General features: G+C 42.7%; 1 long non-coding RNA gene across 3 annotated transcripts in view; it reads right to left on the reverse strand.

The window, feature by feature from the left end:
* The window catches only part of LOC116965533, a 40,300-nt gene that overhangs the window by 15,419 nt on the left and 5,179 nt on the right, over positions 1-19,702 (reverse strand). For all 3 annotated transcript variants that reach the window (XR_006166692.1, XR_006166691.1, XR_006166690.1), the window contains exon 3: positions 1,345-1,420. This is a non-coding gene — a long non-coding RNA (uncharacterized LOC116965533). The remainder of the gene's footprint in view (positions 1-1,344; positions 1,421-19,702) is intronic.

A 19,702-nucleotide genomic window follows, 5' to 3' on the forward strand; every position in this document is an offset into this window, starting at 1 on the left:
ATCTGTAGCCACTCAGTTTTACCCCTGGGTTCACCAACTTGCTCTTCTGGTGAAGAGGCTCCCTAGATGCTCTCCATATCTGATACTCCCAAGTGTAGAAGGAGCAGAAACTGAGCTCTTTAGGCGACTCTTATGACCATGGTATCCTGCAGCAAGGACACTCACCTTGGTAAGGGGACTGCTGGTTCCTTGTCTCTGTTCCTAGTACTATATTCTTTTATTAAATAATCATACAAGCATAAAATACAGGGACAGTTCTTGGAGCAGAGACCAAACACAGCTCTAGCTCCCAGACTGAGGGTCTTGTCTGCTCTCTCTGACTCTTTTTCTGCATAATGCCATGTTTCAGAGGGAAAGAAGTCAATAGCAAGAAGCATTCCTTCCCTTTTCTCCTAGAAAGACATAGTGTGATAATTTGAAATGTGCATAGTTCCTGGAGATGAGGAGAGAATTGGACTGGCTATCACTTCTTGAGCATATGCTTCAGTCACTGGACTAACAGGGATCTGGTGGAAAATGCTGTTGGATGGGTGTTAGGAGAAGCCCAGATTTGACAGCGTAGATGACACTGAGAAAACTCCCTGGCCCGGGACCTTCATGTATCACAGAGAAACGCTTAGTATCTGGAGAATGGACTTAAGCTAGTTCTTCATAAGCCACTCACACTATTCTTAGCTGACCTAGAACAGAAACAGGACTTTATGGCATGTTCTTACTGCAAAATAAGCCAAAGCCATAGACCTAGCTCAGCTTTTGGACCCCAGCCACTCACACTGCGTAACTGCTAGCACATGTGCTAGCACAGTTTTGGCCCCTGCTAAGTAGCAATTTATGAGAGGGCTTTGATGCACCACAGAGCAATAGCACACGCTGGGGATCACTGACAATGAACAGGACAGATGAGACTATCAGAACCGGTTCCCTGAGCCCTTTGCAGCCTTCTTCTGCAGGTTTTATTCTTCAAACCAGATTATACACCCTGTGTTACACACTGCGCAGCGGGCAACACACACTCTTTAAGCTTACAGCACTTGCTCTGTCTCAGGCACTCTGAATTGGAAAAGCACACGTGCAAAAAAAAACCCCATGTCTTACATGTCTTGGGGCTAGATGGTCCACACATGAAACCTAGTGGAAACCCAGAGTTAGAAGTCCGATAATGGGAATATGTCCAGTGTGTGCTGCATGGACTCATGGCAGAAGGCAGTTCCTGGCACTGTTTCTTTTGGAGTTCAGATGTAGCCAATGCACCATCTGAACCAAAAGGCCAAACAGGCTGGTCCCAAAGTGCTGCAAAGGGTGGCAGCAGAAGGGAATTTTTGCATGGCAGCGCAGGGGTCTTACCTGTCACCTCCCTTCTGTCTTTCCTCAGTCACCAACAGCCATCCCAGCCACATCCTCACTCCACACAAGGTGAGACCTGAATATACATACACAGGGAAAGGTAACCTGAGAAAGGTAACTTACAGACTCTTATAATAAATGTATATAAAATAATTATAGTGTAATATTTAAATAGTATAATAAGTAATAATACAATAATTGCACGTTATATTGCATAAGTATCATGTATCATATGTAATGAATATATAAAACATTTATAATAAATATATGTAAAACACTATAATAGTGTTATAATTTATGTTATGTACAAAACATTATCATATGATATTTAATGCTTGCATTAAAAATATCGTAATTTCCTTATAATGATGTAAGGAAAACATCACTATGGAGGTGGGTAAACACTGGAACAGGGGTCCAGAGATGATGTGAGTTCTCCATCCTTGGAGATGCTCAAAACTTAAAGGCCCTGGACAACTGGACAAGGTTTTGAGCAAACTGATGTGACTGTGCCTGCTTTGAGCAGAGGGTTACACTAGAGCCTTGCAGAGGTCCTGTTCTCATGTATGTGACAGATTTTTGACCCCTGGTATCACTGCAGCCACACAACAAGCTATAAGATTCACATGCCAAGCAGACCAGAGGTTGCTTAAGTTTTCTGACACGCACCTTTCTCCAGTGCATCTCAGATATTTTGTGACATGAGTTGTAAATGAAAGGAGGGAGAAGAAAGAGAATTAAAGATCAAGGATCGGATGTTAAATCCTGCCTGCTCAGTTGCTGGTCTCAAAACAGCACATAACTGCGCATTCACCATTAATAGTAGATATACTTTGTGCCGCTGTACGCTGCTAGCAAATAATCGGTGTGGTTAAATGTGGCTAAGGTGGTTTCTGTTTGACAATATTTACAACTCAGTAGTTCTTGCAAATAAAATGCTTTATCCTACCAGCCATACAGAGGCAAGCCTCCAGCTAGACTTCGCATGACTGCGAATTACAGGATGAGACTCTACGTTAGCATTACAAACCAAGCAATGAGGTCAGTATAGGATAATGGGGAAAACTGAACTCTGCTACAACTAAATGTCATGTTGATAAACGCAACTTCACTGGTTTTTATAAACAAAATTAAACTTAATTTGCTTCACAGTAGCTAAGGTGCCGTTAATTCAAAACCCACAGAATAACTCACTGGACACAGTTAATAGTCAGCAGACCACATAGGCCAGGCTTTGAAAGCATTTAATATTCACTGAAGTGCTGCTTGTATCCAATTATAACTCACTACTTGCCATCTTAATAATTTAAATCTGTCCACTCTTTAGAGAGAAAAAAATGCACTAATCAAAGACATGAATGCACCTTTTGCTTTTGACAGCATTAAATTAAAACTAAATGGTAGATCTTGAATGAGTTACTCTGCAAGAATAAAGGCATTAATGAGGTAATTTCATTATAGAGGCTCATCCAAGCCTATGTGAAAACAAGGGAAGTAAATGGAGAGGAAAGCCGCCGAGGAAATTAGGGTTCCTTCCCCACTAATTAATGTTTTGGGGCATTTAGTACAGGCACCAAATTAACTGCTCCAAAGAACTCCATTGAAAAAAAAAAAAAATACATTGTTGCCCTGCCATGTAATTAGAAGACAGTACAAGCAGAACACTTAATGAGTATAAAGCCAGCCTTTAAGTTATTCTGCCCAGCTTCTGAAAACATGCCATTGTGGAGGCCTAAGTTTAAGGAAGCACCAGGCGTACAATATAGGATTGTTTAGGTCCTTCTGTTCGGTGAGCTGTAAACAGGTAGCCCTGAATGAGAGACTCTGAGACTCCTGGGAGGCCTGGCTTCCCAGCAATAAAAAAAAAAAAAAAAAAAACAAAAAAAAACACAAAAAAAACCAACCCAACCAAAAAAAAAAAAAAACCAACCAAAAAAAAAGTTTTAAATGGATCCAGAGAGAAGAAAAAAAGGTGAATAGGCCCAACACAGCCAGCACAGTGAATGCTCAGCCCTGTCTTAAGTGATTACATGATGTTGTGCCACCCCCTCTCATTGAGTTATCTTTACACTGCTTTTGTCTCCTCTAATTGGAGCTGATGAGGTGCTAATTGGTTGCTTTTTTAAAAAAGCACTACTTAAGCACTGGCAAACAGAGTAAGACAGCGTGAGTGGAGTTAATGAGGGCTTAGGGGGAACAAAAAAAAAAAAAAAGCCCGAAAAAAAGAAAAAAAACTCAAAAAACAAACCTAAACCAACCCCCACATATGAATGTGTTCACAAACACCTATATAGGCGTGCCTTTCTGTTGGTATAAACAAAAATGTGAAGGGAAATGACTGCATTTAGGTAAATGGCTGTGAGGATTTGAGTTTTGTGAGAAGAGGGGCGGTACCGGGAATAAATAAATGCCCACCGCTTCGGTAGGCATCCCCAGTACCTCAGCGGTGCACGCACGGGTGGGACTACGTACAAGCCGCATGCCGTGGCACAGCAGGCGCTGTGACGCCCTGCCCTGCACCACCGTACCCCGTCCCCGCACCCCATCTGAGCAGGGTGCCGGTGCTTGCAGCACTGCCCGCACTGCCACCCCGACCCTCCGGCGCCGGGACGCTGCCCCTCGGGGGTGGCCGGGCCGCTGGCCGGGCAGCGGCAGGCGCGGGGGCTGGTGGTGGGTGCCCAGCGTGGGGTGCGGGGCTTGCGCGGCCAGGTGCAGGCCGCTGGGGCTGCAGAGGCCCGTCCAGCGAGGACTGCCCCGCAGGTGGGTTTTGCCCTGGCAGAGGCTGCAGAGGTGAGGTTTACACCTGCCTCAGAAAAATGCGGGCTAGTGGGTTGCATCTGCCTCGCCGCGCTTTGCCGCTCACAGGCAAGGTGCCTGCCACGGCTGCCTTGGCGGCCCAGAGAAATGCCAGTGTTTTCTGGGTGTGACAGCAGGGTCTCGCTCAGCCACCCACCACCCGTGGGCAGCCCCCAACAAGCTGAAGCGGAGGTGGCATTGCAGCCCGGGGGCCGATGGCACCGAGGTGGCAGCAACGTGTGCCGGCTGTGCGCCTGCAGGCCGCACCCCCCAAAACCGCAGCCTCGCAGATTACACCTGCAAATGCTTCTAGCCCAAAGTAATTTAATATCTTTGCTTTTAATTGTCGGTACAAGCAGGTTAGAAATAGCCCAAACGGCCGTGTCCTGTTTCCCAGCTATTACTCGCAGTCAGAGCCACCCCTTTAGCAGGGGGAATGCCCTGGCTTTGGGGTGCTGCGGCAGCAGACGCCTGCCCTGCCCTCCCAGCGCAGCCGGGCAGGCTCCGCTCTGCCTTTGCAGCTGGTCCAGCCACACCGAGACGGGCCCTGCGGGCGAGCTGGTTTGAACAGCACGGCTGGAGCAGCGCACCTCACTGACAGGAGCTGTTGGCTGTGCCTCGGCCCCACGCTCCACGGGAGAGGCTGGCGCTGAGCGCCCCGCTGGCCCCTCTACCCCTCTCTGCAATTAGCACTGGAACCAGTAACGAGGCCTTTTCTGACTGAATTCCTGCCACCTTCCTCACCGTAGCATACAGCTGTGATTTACGTGAAAGCAGTAACAGGTGTTGGGGGACACTTCTGAATTACCTTATTTTCAACAAATGGATTTGTATTAAAAAATAAATCTGTAAAGTTTTACCTTTAAAAATGTTCAAATGCTTAGTCTTTTGGTATTTTTTTGTTTTGAAAATAGTCTTAATATAGTTACTTAATTTGGGTATGTAATTAATAGCTTCGACAACGTTTTCAATAACCACTTGAATATGGAAATAGCCTGAATAATTTGAGCCCTATGAAGAAAATAAAAAGGGTATTTTTAAAAAATGTTTTGTGTGGTTTTACCTTTTTGTTGTTCTCAGCTTTATGCTAAGTATTGTGATTAGAGTATATAATGTTAAACCTGTTGCTACTACAAGTGGATCCAGAGGTCCTAGTTTTGCCATACCTGTATGCATTTCCTAAAAAAGGTTTTGAGTAACATTAGGTACTCTGTATTCTACACATATTCTGCAGGTGGGTTGATACTGCCTCCTGCATTTCTAGACCAGTTCTGAAGTTCCCTGCTACTGAGAGTATTCTGAGTCCTAAAAGAGAGAGAGTACAAAAAGTACCTAGTCTATTGCTGAGGTTGCCTGCCAATACACAAAAATCATTCTGCAAGCTTTTTGAAAATTACACTGCAAAAGCCTATTTTAAATACATTCTTCTGCCGTTTCTGAATTTGTTTATATATAGTCTACACAGACATGTGGGCGCAGAATGCTTGTTCAGCAGCTGCAAGGCTGCATTTCTTACAAGCGGTAACTTTGGGGCTCCGGGGAGAGGTTGCCCAATGATGACAAGTTTGTCCACTCTGTCACCGGCTCAGTACCACCAGGCAATTCTCTAAATCCTTCAAAACTCCTCTGCTGAGCAGTTTCATATTGGACAAAAAGAGGAAAGTGGAGTTGAAACTATAAAACCTACCGTCAGCTCAGGAAGACAATGCACCTTTTATTAAGACAGCTCAGATGATCTATTTCTGCTGAAAAGAAATAAGCGGTCAGGGCTCCTCCTTTCCTCACTTCTGTTCTTTTTTGTCTTTTTTGGCTGTGTATAACCGCAGTTAGAAAAACCAATTAGTTTGCAAACAGCCAGTTACTTGAGTATGTGTTTATGCTTGGTAATTTGTACCCCTATTCACATTCTAAACCGGATTCTTTTCACTCTCATGCATGGTCACTTGCTTTTCTTTCGGTTGTCATGAAAACGAGGGATTTCTTGCCAGATGGTAGAAAGAAACTTCCTAGTGAACAAAGTTACAATTAATGCCTCTAAACATGTGTTCCTAGAGCCATCCATCTATAAAACAGGCAATAAAGCAGAACTCATTGTTTTAAGAAGTCCCAAAAGATGCAGAGCTGAAAAAAAGCTTGGGTCCCTTAATCCCTTAAATCTAATTGATAAAATATATATATATATATATATATATTTTTTTTTTTTTTTTTTTTTTTTTTTGCAATTCGTGCACTTGAAAATCTTCATGTGTTTTCCAAGGCAGGTATGATTGTGCCCGCAGAGATCTGTGCTCTCGTCACTGCTGCCTGCTGTGTTCTCACAGAATGCTTGCAGGAGGTAGTCCCTCGGGTTTCCTTTGTTTTCCATGGGATTAATAGCTGCTGGTTTACCACCAGCTAGTGTGACATGAGTTGTGAAATTGCATGCTGTGCATGCCAAGATGTAATCCTTAAACATGTTCTACCCTCTTTCCACTTCCTCCTCCAGTTTACTTTTTGCCTTGCTGCTGTTGGGAAAGATGCTTCCCAGGCCCCCTCCCTTCCTAATGAGCATGGCCGATTGTGCACCAATTCAAATAGGAATGACCTTCATTTTCTGAAGGTGAAGGTGATCCTATTCTTATGGAACAAAGAGGCAAGAGGGCTGGGGTCCTTCCCCAGCTCCTAGTGTTCCCAGTCCTGCTGAGTGGTGGCTTCATTGCTCTGGCTGCTGCTTCTTCAGCTGCAGCTTGGGGGCGCATGCAGAGGATGAATATGCAGCCCTACCAGCCTATGGAGTGGGAAAGAAAGGAACCACTTATCTGAGCCCATAGGATGGCATATCTCATCAGCTGCTGCCAATGAGGGGACTAAAGGTGCCTTAAAACACCTCCTCTAGTTGGTAGGTTTGTATCTAGAAAGCTTATCTTTTCCTTCAGAAGTGGGAAATAGTTTAGTGGTTGCATGGAGTAGTTGTCATGTGGCAAAGTCAAAATCACACTTGTAATCAGTGTTACACCTGCTAGAGCAGAAGCATCTTTTGATTCCTGCTGGGAATTGTTCCTGAATGCATTTTCAGGCTATCTCATCTGTGAGACTGAGCCGGTGGCTCCTACCATCTTTGACGTTGGAGAGACTTAGGCAGCTATCCTTGCACGAGAGGTAGCAGATGGTAGCATATGCTCAGTACAGTGGCACAGCACCTTGTGTGGAAAGTGGGAAGCATCAACGCCGCTTGCGCACCACTGCTGCCATCAATAATGTCCCCAGAGAAAGCAAGCAGCAGAGGAGAGGCAGGCAGGCAAAACCTCCCTGTCTTTACCAGTCCTCCTTCCTGCTGCTTTGTCCCATAGAGTCTGAAAATGGCTCTTCCTTGATATTGATCACTCTGGAAATGCTATTTCAGCACATATCCACTTGGGTTAATGTTTAATAGGTAAGTCCTCTCAAAAGGAAGTAAAGCCTGTTTATGAACTTCATGTGAAGGGAAAAGGCACAAGGGGTGACAGCAAAGGACTCTAACATATACCAGGCAATCTTTGAAAGTGAAAAATAGCAGTTTCCAAAGGAAATATCTTAAAAGTATCACAGAAGGCTCAAAAAAATACACACAGGTTGGAGAGGATCCTTCCTAGGGAAGGGTGGGCAGGTTTTTACTCCTGTCCTTTCAAACCCTTCCTCTCTGCAGGTTGCTCAGGACAGAGGCTGTTGGTCGAGTTAGGCCCACAAGCTGCATGGAGTGTGCTGTGCCCTGAGACACCACAGGCACAGTGAGCAACTGGAAACGCTACAGGACAGATGATAATGGTTATATGGTGAGCCCAACTCACTGTCTTTAAAGGAAGGCATGTGAATTGGATTGCCTTGAATTGATGAGAGCAAAAGAAATGGCATACTGTGAGTAAAGTGCACAAAGCAAAAGACACCTGATTTTCAAGGCTCCATCTTCTGTTTGTACGTGCTGGCTATGCCCACTGGGGTTGTATCTCACAAGCTGATGAATTGCTCACATACGCTCTACTATCTTTTCCAGAGTTAAAGTACAGCATCAGGCAGGGTGCTGCTGTTAGAGCCTGCTCCTTTGGTTTGTGATGACTGGAAACTAATGTGCATACTAGTAATGAGGAATACACTTGACAGCTCAGGGATCTGATTCTCTGGGATACCACATGCACCACTAGTCACAGGCTCCGCACTCTAGAAAAAACAGGCAGTATCTCACAAGAAGGTGAGAGAGAAGTGGCTTCTGTGTTGCAAGATCAGTTATCTTCACTAAGATGATTTTATCTAACAGAATAAAAGTGCAAAGTTGGGGAATGCACATGACCTCTTTTTTTTAATGCCGAAAGAACTAAGAAATCTCTCCATCCTTCAGGTAATACTAGATGCTGAAAGTATGAACTGCGTGAACGCACACTGCAATAGTTGCCATGTCGGCTGAAACAGGCTTTGTAGCTTTCAGTGTGACTGACAAAAGATGAGGGAGACACAGCCAAGGTCAGTGGGAACCAGGAAGATGTGGTCTTTGAATGCAATCATGAAAAATGCAGCCTGAATCCAGGCAGGCTCAGCTGAGCTGGAGTAGGGTGTACCAGTGTGGCTGACCAAGGCCAGTTGGGAATGGGCTCTGGAATCCTCTCGTGGGGACTTAGGTGGTAAGCCAGTGCAGTAACGGTGGGGGGGGCCAGGGCAGCCCAGTCAGCCGTGCTCTGTGTTTTCTGGTGTTGGGAGCCCTGACAGCCTAGGTCCTTGGACTTGGCCAGTCAGCTTACCAGGATGGTGTGAGTGTGTCTCTGTGTGTGAGTGTCTGTCTTCCCCTGAATTCTGCACATTTCTTCCTTCTATTTCAGAGAACTGTTCTCAATAAAACTAAATTGAATGGGGCTTTCATCTGACTACTTATTCCTTTGGGCAACAAAATCATTGAGAACTGCTCACATATAGAAATTAAAGGGGAAAAGTGTGCTGTGCGCATGCTTGTGTGGAAAACAATCTGTATGGTTCTCCATCCATCAGCTGATGCTTTAGGGATCATTCCTTATATTGTCCTGCCCATTGAGACTGGCAATTGTATTGCATTAGAGAAACCACGAAGTATCTGAAAACATGTTCAGTTGCTCAGGAAAGGCCTATTGTTAGGAGGCATATAAATATACCAGAGAAAGCAAAGAAGAAAAAGAAGGTAGTTAAGGTAAAACAAATGAGAGAACAGAAGCGTAACCAAGGCGCAGCTCAAAGTCTGGGGTAGACATCTGACAAGTGAAAGGGATTTGTCACACAGCCAGAAGAGAGGTAGCAGTGAGGAAATTGGGCAGTTGAAGCTGTGCTGTGCTGGGGGTCACATGAGCAGTTCCCCTAGAGGCTGCACTCAAGAAGCCAAAGTTCAAAGCCAGGGATGCTTCCACATTTTTCATGGTTCACTTCCAGGTCATTTGATTTAAAAGACTCTAAATTTGACAACTTCTAATGTTCAAAGAGGTTCAGATGTTTTTAAATCCATTCAGCTCATCCCTGCTTGAGATAAACATGAATGGGTCAATTGTTCATTTTAGTAAAATTCAACTCAGAAATAGCCATTCAGAGACACAGAAGGGTGTGTTAGGAGTGGGGGGGTCTCTCACTAAGGAGGAAAGTGAGCATGTTCGATTTTTAAAATGCTCAATAAAATTAGGGAAGAGCTGGTTGAATGTTGTCACTCTGCAGCCCTAAAGCTGAGTAAACCATAAAAGGAGGCAAGTATGAGACAGAGGATGAGTCATAGAATATCTCAAGTTGGAAGGGACCCATAAGGATTATTGCGTCCAACGCCCTGCTCCTTGCAGGACTACCTAAAACTAAACCATGTGACTACGAGCATCATCCAGACACTCCTTGAACTCCGACAGGCTTTGTGCTGTGACCACTTCCCTGGAGACCCTGTTCCAGTCACCAACCACCCTCTCAGTGAAGAACCTCTTCCTAATGTCCAGTCTGAACTTCCCATGAAGCAGCTTCAATCCATTCCCGCGTATCTTATCGCTGGTCACCGGAGAGAGATCAGCACCTCTCCCTCCACTGCCCCCCCTTCAGGTAGTTGTAGACCGCAATGAGGCCACCCTTCATCCTTCTCTTCTCCAAGCTGAACAAATCAAGTGACCTCAGCCACTTCTCCTAAGTCTTGCCCTCGAGACCTTTCGCTATCTTGGTCGCTGTCCTGAGTATTTCCAGAGTGATCAATATCAAGGAAGAGCCATTTTCAGACTCTATGGACAAACACACTCTACTAGTTTGATGTCCCTCTTTTATTGAGGCACCCAAACCTGCACACAGTACTCAAGGTGGAGCTGCACCAGTGCAATGTAGAGTGGGACAATCACCTCCCTTGACCAGCTAGCTATACTGTGCTTGATGCACCCCGGGACATGGTTGGACCTTTTGGCTGCCAGGGCACACTACTGACTCATATTCAACTTGCCATCAATCCAAACCCCAGATCTCTTTCCATGGGGGCTGCTCTCCAGCCTCTTATCCCCCAATTTTTATGTATAACCAGGATTGCCCTATCCCAGGTGCAGAATCCAGCACTTGCTCTTCTTAAATGTCATACAGTTGGTGATTTCCCAGCTCTCTAGCCTATCCAGATTTCTCTGTAAGGTCTCTCTACCCTCGAGGTAGTCCATAGCTCCTCCTAGTTTAGTATCATCAGCAAATTTACTTAATGTAGATATGATTCCTGTGTCCGTATCATTAATAAAAACATTGAAGAGCACCGGCCCTAAAATTGAGCCCTGGGGAACCCGACTGGTGACTGACCACCAGCCTGATGTGACCCCATTTACTGTAACTCTTTGAGCCCAGCCTGTCAGCCAATTGCTCGCCCAATGTACTATGAACTTTTCTAGCCGTGTGCTGGACATCCTCTCCAGAAGGATACTGTGAGAGACAGTATCAAAGCCTTTCCTAAAATCCAAAACCACCACATCTATTGGCTTCCCTTAGCCAACTAGAGGGATGACCCTGTCATAAAAGGAAATTAAATTGGTTAAGCAGGACTTTCCCCTCGTGACCCTGTGCTGGCTACAACCAATGACAGCATTGTCTCTCAAGTGTTTTTCAGTAACTCCCAGAATAACCTTCTCCATAATTTTACCAGGTACTGAAATGAGACTGACAGGCCTGTAATTACTAGGGTCTTCCTTCTTTCCCTTTTTGAAAACTCAGTACCCTGGCATGAATCCCATGAGCTGCTGTGCCGCTCTGCTTGACCCCTGCGTGGTGAGATACTCCCATCACTTTCCAGTGGACATTTATGAAAGCTAAAACTATCAAAACAGTAAGTGCTACCATGGGGCTTCTACAGGCCAAATTTAGATTAAGTATTTTGATTTTCCAAACATGTTAAGCTCTCAGCAGTTCATATATTCATGTGTTTGTGGATTCAGCCACCCAATTTATGCATCCCTTTGAAATCTAGCCTCTTCTACTAAGTGGACTGTAGAAGGACTAAAGCCTTTCATTAATTGATGACTACGCATTATTTCTAAGATTTAATTTTGATCTGGGAATAATAATTAGCAAGTCGTGTCTCCTGAAAAAACGTTTATCTGTGATGGCATCCATGAATTGGTGGCTGAGAAGGATGTGCCTTGTCTTTACCTCATACTCATGTCATCTGGTTAACTAACCTGATACTTACTTGGGGAACTGGAACAAATATGAACACAAAGCTATCTGCACAGTGAAAATCATTTACTTCCTTTACTATGGAATGCCAGCATCAGCAGTATTTCCTTAAGAAAAGTGAAAAAAGGAAGGCTGGAATCATTTAAGAAGTCAAGAGCTTGCTGAATAGTAACTGATACCTACATGGAAGCTACAACCATAACTTGTTTGTGTATTTCCCAACACCTGATTTGTGGAGTTCCCACAGGTTCATTTGTTACCCTTCATAAAATTTTGGCTGGTACATCTGCCAGATCAAATGCTGAATTGAATCAGGTTAAGTTAACTGCTTTCTTTATAACTAAATCTTACAGTAGTGTTGGGATTCTGAAAATGCCTAAATACACTAATGACTCAGAGAAAATACATACCAAAGTTACTTTCCAGCCTGAGCTCTGTTAAGTCAAGCAGGCAGGTTATTTTTATCTGTTCCATACCAAGATAAATTCATACCAGAGAACCTCCAAGTGATTTTTGGCGCAGCTGGAAGCTTTACTTGGGCTTGCTCAGCAGTCATCTGGTATAGAGTAACATGCACCACAACAATGTGCAGGAGATAATTCATAGCCCACAGCTATGTCACAGAATATTTTCTGCAACAAAACAGACTTATTGTACTGTTCAAATCAGGATACTTTACTCTAGAAACGTTGGTGTTAGTCCCGACTGGAGGAACCACAGACCTAGCATGATTGTTGGGTTTTCTAAGCTCCAGAGGAACTTTTTATTGATTTACTTAAGACTTTTACAATTACTTTTGATTCCTTGCAATCAAAATAACCAGAAAAACTATGTTCTTTATCCCTGTCTGTACAGTATTTTCACATGCAGACAAATTATTACTTCCAACACTGCTCAAGTCCTTTAACTGTAGTGATAAAAACACTTGAGGAATTAAATAGTATTGTGACTTCTTTAGCCTGGAAGTGTGAAATATGAAGAATAAAGCAGAACAACAGCTATCATAGGAAGCAGGTGGGAAGGAAAGAAGAAATTCTGAGAGATTATCTGTCCTGCCCAGAGCCAGGCAGACACAGCAGCACAGAAGCTGCTCCTAAAAAGGCTTGTGCAGAGATGCTATGGCCTTTTCGGCACTCTCTCCAGCTACTCAGCAGCTGGAACAAATGCAAAATGTCCACTAATATTTTGAATAAATTCTCCTTGCCACTGTTTAAACCCATTAATTATTTAAGGTCATTACATTTTTTTTCCAGCTATCTGTGGACACAGAAGGTAAACTCCCTTCTGGGCATTTTTTATTGTTGCTTTTCTGTGGGGTTTTAACAGTAAGTTTTATGTTTGAATGGCTGTGCTGTGCATTCTTTCGACTAATCTCTGTTGATGTAAGAAGTCTGCCTTTCCTGACAGATTGTGTTTTCCAGATCTCTCTTCATTCCATTGCTCTTCTTTGGTCACACTTTTGTGAGCCACAGTATACGTAACACTCATTGCAGGCTCATTTGGGCCAGCTGCTGCCTCAAACTGTCCCAAACAGCTGTCACCACAGGTTGTCAGCTCACCTTCAGCACAGTCTTATTTTTACTGAAAGTTCTACAGTGCATGCTTGAGTGCAGGGTGTCTGAATTCCCCCAGTGCAAGCAGAGGTGGTCTAATGCAAAATGGCCTGCTTTTATGCCAAGGCTGTACATAAAAAGTCCAGAGATAAGGTGGCATCAAAAATCGTCCTAATTTATATATCCACAATGGATATGTATTTTCAAAAAGCATGACACAAAGTCAGAGGTACCTGTAGTCCAGACGCAAGAATGACTCAAGTTCTGCTACAGTATATTTTGACACGAATGTCATCTGATTGTAGCAAAAAGTAGAGAATACACTGATTCCCAAATGTTTCTTACCTTATGCAATGCCTGCATATTGACAGAAAATGCTAACTTATTTGCTTGCTAAAAAGACTCTTCCACTGGAAATTTTGTATATTTTCATAGGAATAAAATCAGGCAAGAAAATAAATTTCTTAATTTAAGGGGATTCATTTTAAATAAGACAGAAGTCTGAAAATTCAGCTGAAATTCAAAAAGAAAACCACTGCTTTGTTTTCATGAGGTTAAAAATACTGAATTTTTATAATGTTCTTTTGGTTAATAAATGACATTAAATTCCTATACATGTAGATAATACTGGATCAAAATGAAATATATCAAGTCAGAATATCCTATTTTGGAATGTTATAGTGCTAAGATAAAAGATGTTTTGCCATCTAGTGAAATAAGTCAGAATATTCTCCCATCATCCAAACTATGGCTGAAATAAAGTACCTTTAAAAAACACTAAATTTTGACAATACTATGGGTTTTTTTTTTTTTCCATAGAAACCTTGTTTTGAAATGCTTTGATTATCTCCAGTCGAAAACATCTTGCTTCCCTAAGCCTATTGCCATGTTTGTACATAGGGTCATTACTCCCTTGGTTTAGCTATCTTCAGAGACAGATTAGTTGTAAGTATTGAAAACAAATTAAAAATTTACATCCAGCTCTGAAAGCTGCACAGGCTTACAGGCTGTCAGACATCTTAGAGATGAAGTCCCTGAAAAATCAGGTATGACTTCTGGATAAGTCAGTGAGAGCTGCAACTCCTTTGATTAGCTCCTAAACTTGTTACTGTAGACTTCCAGTTTGGAGGTGTGCATCTGGGAGTTTTTAAACATAGCAGGAAGAAAAGCAAGTAAGTTCTTCCTGGTGCCAGCAGTAAGTCATCATGGAGTTATGGGAGTAGAACCTTTATTTGTCAAAGCCTGTGTATTATCAGGAAGAGCGGATGGAGACTGAGCCTACACACTGTTCGTAAAGCATCAAAATTAAGGTAATGAGATTTGCAGACAAAAAAACCCCGTAAGATTCCATTTTAAAAATATCAACACGTTTAAATAAATCAGCTTATGCTTGCTACGTATGAGCTGCTTGGACATTTTAGCTGTGTGTTTGTGTGTTTGACCTGTCAAATCTTCCATGAGATTAGTTGCCAGAGCCTCCTATGTTACATCCTGAGCTCTTGGAAGCCTTGTCTTCCCTTTCAGAGTGCAAAATCCATCAGGCTGATTTCATTCTGACAGTGTTACACAGGTAGTAATCTCTGTCAGGACTAACCTCAGGAAGGAATGAACGTCTAGCACAGAGTGCACGTGTTAGCAACGGCAGCTTACGCAAACATTGACAGCTTCACACTGAGAAGCTGTAAAATCCATGAATGATGACTAAAGCAATTTCAGCTTTTAAAAAAAATTAGGTTTGTCAAGCATCATTGTTTTATACTTCTTGTGACCTCACTTAGCAGAATGGTCCCATTGCCTGTAACCTTTGTCTCCAGTATTTTCAGTGATAACTAGCTTTGTAGGCATTTGTTTTCTATCATCAAATCATTAAATGGTAATGCAATTGTTAGTTTCATTTCCCCAGTTCCAATAGATTTTGCAGCCAGTAACCATTCCCAGTTCATTAACTGACTGACCTCAGCATTAATACCCCCTCTGCTAGGGTTGCCTTGGAAACAAAGCTTCCTGTGCGTAATCCAAGCTTATCTAGCTCTTTATCCTACATGTGACCCTTAATTACTTGCTAAATTAGAATGGTTTTCTGAAAATCACAAGAGGAGGTTAATATGTTCTTCCAGAGCTGGTCAAGCTAAGATGACACTAAATTCACAGGGAATTCAAATTACATGATCCCTGAAGGCGTCTCTTTCAGAAGGAAGATGAACTTTCCCAATGGGAGGCAGTGTGCCATGATAATGCTCCTGTCACTCACTTTCCTTGCCCTGCTTGTCCAGCTACAGCATAATCCAGTGTGAACAATGTAGTAAGTAAATATCAGGTTGGTTAATTATGGTGCAAGATTCAGTAACCGCTTGTCTGCTGTAATTAACATTGTAATTGAAATTAAATAATACACTTCATATACAGACTTCTGGACTAGGAGGAGGAAGAAGGGAGAATCCTCAAGGCTGCAAGAAGAAAATTAAGAAAATAGTAACAGAGGTCAAAATATTGTCTCTTTCAAATTGTGGTACATTTTAAGAAACTTCAGTCAAAAAGAAAAATTACTTTATTACTTCCAGATGTCTTGGAGTAAAGATGAAATGGGGTTGGTTTTTCAAAATATTACTTACAATTTCTGAAAATACACCTTTCCTTCACCGATTTGATAAATGGAAATCGTAAGAGGTGATGCTCTCTAGAATGCCCCGTGGTCTTCCTCTCCGTTGTTTCCGGTCTCCCATTACTTAAACGAGAGCCTTTTGCTTACACGAACAGCTTTATAAAGGCTAAAATGCTATTGCATGGTGTCAGAGAAAAACAAAACCAAAACCCCTTGCGTCCCAGCCGGAGAACATAGGCCAGGCTGAAGTATCTCCTTGGTAGAGCCAAAGATGGGACTGGTGCAATCTACCTCTCCGCACTGTCTGCGGCTGGCCCAGCCCTCAATGCTTCTGCCTCAGTCCAAGCTGGATTTTAACCACACAATCTTGTTTGTAGAGGTGCTCTGAGGGTGACTTTCCCAGGGGAGGCACTCTGGTGTTACATACATGGTTGACAGGGCATACATCTATCTTGACAGACCAACACTGACTCGTTCAAAAGCAGCACTTAGAAATTGCTTACGTGTCCTCCATCTTTTATTGACGTAACACATGAAGTAAATTTTCATTGGTTTTATACTGTTATCTAAATCCATAATCACTCTATTACCTTACATGTCACATTTCTGGAAATAAGTCTATGGATGTGTCAGTACTTTATCTCTCACCTCTCAGTGTGCTCTGGGGAATGCTCTGGATCTCAGTCTGCTCTAAAGATGCTTTTTCAAGATGCTGTTTACTTTGCTGCTTTTAAGATAGTCTGCATTAAGCTTGTAATCTGGCTAGGAAATCTCATTGGTCCTGCCGGCAAGACCGCAGCAGAGAAGGATCCTTAATCACCATCTGATGATAACAGAAATGTGCCCTTCAGACAAATGCTGTCCGTGCTGTCTATCTGTGCCTATCTTTGTGGTCCCTCTTCATTCTGTGTATTTGGGTGAATGTGCCATGTCAGCTGTTTACCACAACTGCCTTGCGGAAATACCTTTTCTTGTGCAGGTCTCCAGGAACGGCACTCTGTGTCAGTAAGCTAGTGGAATGCCTCAGTTTCACAAAGCTCACTGGAACATTGTTTAATGGTTCTTCTCTATCTCACATACATACTGCCTCTCTACTGAGCAGTAGCACACCTGGGGCCCTGCAGATCCATTTTCCCAAATAGATGTCACAGAAAAGGAGGAGAAAGGCAGCTTGAGGTTGGCAAAAACATCAGTCCTGGAACAAGTAGATATCTCCTTTAGGCCCTCCAAAAGTTCATGCTTCTGAACATTATCATCAGTGGTACGAATCCCTGGGTTCTATGTTCTAGAGATGTCAAAATCTGTATCATTACTGATGTAGCGTTTTCATCAAGAGTCTAATGTCTGATTCAGGAATTATGGGTTTCTCCTAGCTAGTCACAGTTTCTTCCCACACAGCATTTAATTCACTACACACGAATTTGAGCACAGCCAATGCAAAACCCACAGTCTGTTTCAGCACGCCCCTATCTACTGTGAAACATAAAATAGTTTGGGTCTGTATACAAATGCTTGCTTTTGTGGACATGCACAGACTAATCAATCGATCAGTTGTACTGCAGATTTCTCTCGGTACAAGACATATTTGTAATTTTACACTTTAGTTACAGATATAGTCACCTGCATTTCTGCTCAGAATTCTTAAGTTCAACACAAGATACCTCAGAAGTTTATTAGCATGATAAGCAATGGTTCTCCCAACACTATTTAGAAGGACTTCACTGTGGCCTCATTTGTTTTTTCCCTTTCCTTTCCTCTGCCCCCTTCCAATGTGGTCTCGTTAGTGTGTCCAGTGCTCACAACGTTGGAGGATTGAAGGATAGATTCATAGGTACTGTATATCCACAAGGTCTTTGACATCCCTGCCGAGACCTCTGGAAAATATGATGACATTTCTAAGAATAATGACAGAGAAACGATACCATCTATTCCTTGGCAGCATCCAAGACAGTTAAAGTATTTAATTCATTATGATTGTGCAGCATTTATCATCCTGCCCAAGGAAGTATCTTAAGAAGATGCACTCTAGGCGTGTGAGAGATTAGCAAGCGTTAAGCAAGAAAACATTCGCATGTTCTTTGGTGTCTCTGCTGAAACTTCCAGCAAATATGATTATGCTTTTCTGACTGAGCATCTCTCGATTGGTAACTGGACTGATGGTGGCAAATACCTTCTCGAATAGAGAAAGCTGTCAGTCCCTGCTAATCCAAGTAGGTTTCAGGCCAGTAACCCATTTTCTGCTCTCTTTTTGCTGAACCATCATTTCCCTGTTCCTGTGTCTGAATTCAAATTTAATTTTCAGGACGGAATTCAAGAAAGGTCTCACAAATAAGAAACATTTTTTGTTTCTTATAGTGAGCTCATGTAGTCAAAACAATTTGAAAGGACAGTTCCCTGTCTCATCTGCTAATTTCTATAATTTGGGAGTCTGGATGTTTTCCTGTGTGTCACAGTGGACTGCAGGGCAGCTTTCCATGCCTAGAAAGAAGACTTTTAAAGGAGTGAGTTTCCATTTTCAAAGGAAGTTTTAAAAATCCTCATGCACAATTGGTAAGACAGCCTAGTAACCATAATAAAATCTTTGGATGCCATCCAGATTCTTGAGAGCCACCTAAGTTTTCATGTGAGCACACACACACAAATATGCATACACCCTTTTTCCCTCCCTTAGAGTATTAGACTTCATACATTTCATCCTCACAGAAAAAAACTATTATCAGGACCGGTGAGCCCTATGACATGGGAGGGGGATTTCCAAGCATTTTGAATATTTTTTCCAACAGTTTTGATTTTCCTAAGATCGTAGGAAACACTTCAAGACATCAACCCCACATATCCACCCTTCCCTTACTTCAGTCTCTACATACAAGGTATGCGGAATTACAGGGATGGAAAACAGAATTACTGATGTTCAGTCATCTCTCCACTCCCTTCCAGCCCCCTATAACACTAGGAACAAGGAAATTCGCTTCCTTCTTCCAAAGGCTACACTCTGAAGAAGAATCAGTTCAGAAACATGGGCCTGATCTTCATATTCATTGCAGGAATCTCATTAACTACCACAAGAAATCAGAGCCCCAAAAAATCAGAAGGGTGCTGAAAAGACAGACAGAAATGGAGATCACGGTGTTTGGTGGCCAGAGAGGGGCCCGACAGAGATTCCCCTGGGGACAAAGGAAAGCAAAAATTATCTTTATCTCTCAGCCTAGTGATGTGTCCTCTACTCTTCCTTTGTGTACATGAGGAGTAGAAAGAGCAAATATTCTACCATCTAAAAGAATGCTAAGCTACTGGGTTGCAGCAAGCTGTGATTGGCTTCTCTCACAGCAAAACAAATAGGGGAATTTGCATGTGAATGAGAGACCTCTTCTAAAAAAAAAGGACTTTGTTGTACCATTAGATTGTTCATGGAATGAAGATAATAATCTTGAAAACAAATTCTGGAGATCACAAACACTTGAGATTTGTCTCCAGCTGCTCTTGAGATATTTAATCTTTGTCCCTGGTTTATTTGTTTGTTTTATATCTTTTTGATCTCTACCTTGGAACAAAAAAAAAAAAAAAAAAAAAGTTGTACAATAATGCCTTATAGTCTATGGCATATTCCATTTCAGGATCCTAACAAAAGGCAAGTAATAAGATATATAGGAATAGTTTCAACTCTGGGTTGCAATGGAAAAACTTCAGTTTCCTGTGGCAAAACTGAACAGAATAGTTTAGAAGAGAAAGAATAACAAAACAAACACTGAGTGCTTGAGAAATCCAGGTA

This window comes from Tyto alba, unplaced genomic scaffold, assembly GCF_018691265.1.
Source record: "Tyto alba isolate M040663 unplaced genomic scaffold, T.alba_DEE_v4.0 Super-Scaffold_42, whole genome shotgun sequence".
Classification (NCBI taxonomy): Eukaryota; Metazoa; Chordata; class Aves; order Strigiformes; family Tytonidae; genus Tyto; species Tyto alba.